Source organism: Anolis carolinensis, chromosome 6 (assembly GCF_035594765.1).
Source record: "Anolis carolinensis isolate JA03-04 chromosome 6, rAnoCar3.1.pri, whole genome shotgun sequence".
In the NCBI taxonomy this organism is placed as follows: domain Eukaryota; kingdom Metazoa; phylum Chordata; class Lepidosauria; order Squamata; family Dactyloidae; genus Anolis; species Anolis carolinensis.
In genome coordinates this window covers 21,738,667-21,739,966 of record NC_085846.1, presented here as the reverse complement: position 1 = coordinate 21,739,966, position 1,300 = coordinate 21,738,667, and positions in this window count along the sequence as shown.

Genomic DNA, 1,300 nt, shown 5'->3' with positions numbered 1-1,300 from the left:
AAAGCATAGCCACTGGGCAGTCCTGTGATTAGAATCACCAGTGTGAAAACCAGAGCAGGCTCCTATAGCTTTAAGTATTGCCTAGAACAGGCATGTCCAAAATCCAGCCCCAGGGCCAATTGCTGCCCCTGATAAAATTTCCAGTGGCCCTCTCTCTCCAGGTCTCCCTCCCCCCTTTCTTGACTTCCTTCCTCTCTTCTTTCCTTCCTTCTTGGGGATCAGGGCCCTGGTAAAGGTGGGCTCCGGACTTGAAGGCACACAACAACAACAATCCTAATTAACTTGACTCAGCCAAAAGCAGGGCCACCCTTCCCATTGAAAGACTGGTACATTTACATTGGTTAAAATTGTTCTTTGTTTTATTTATTGTATTGTTCTTTCATGAGTATTTTGCCACAACAAATAAGACATATGCAATATGCATAGGAATGTGTTTGTGCTTTTTTCCTCAAACTATAGTCTGGCCCCCCAACAGGCTGAGGAACTATGAACTGGCCCTCGGCTATTCCTGCTGAAACCCCCTCTTCTATACCACCATGGAAAGACCTCTGCTGTTTTCATTCTGGCAGCTCTACCTGCGCTCAGGGCAGCCTTGAACATTACTCAAATCGAGACAATGGAAGATGCAATGAGAGTAGCAACAGCAGTCTCTCCTGAGCATCCTCCTAGCTGTTCCCTTATGCGAGGAGACAGAACCATGTGTGCCACGTGGCCTCTCCGAACACCCCCAAGCCGGCCTGAGGCATCCAGGTGTGATGGAGGATCCTATCCCCTTGTTGATTTTGAAGCAAAATTCAACTGGCAGTCCAGCCTGCTTTTGTCTGTGTAATAGGGGCGGGGGCATGTGGACATCAGCTTGTCCTTTGCTTGCGGTGGCAAAATGTCTTGGTTCATCACTGCCTGTTTTGGTTCAGAGTTTCCTATCTGAAGCTTCTTGTTGTTAATCCATTCATGTCTCCATGTGGGGGTCAGAGCAGTGCAAAGGGAATCTTAGTTTATATAGATCCTGTGGGTACTGAGGCTCCCTAGATCGGTGTTGCCCGCTTGTCATCATCCCACCTAAACAAGATTTCAGGGGACCTCTTTTCCATGGGGTTTATTTCCATGGGGGCAGAATCGGTTCCGCAATTCTTAGCCGGCTGCCACATCCGTCAGTCTCTGGCCCTCCTGCCTCCCTCCGCATCACTGCTGCGGAGCTGTGCTTTTCACTGCCTGCCAGCGTGACCATGGCAACTGGCTGGCATGGCAACCTTCATGTACGAAGACAAGCAGAAAGAAGGGATGGGGGACAGAGGAAGAT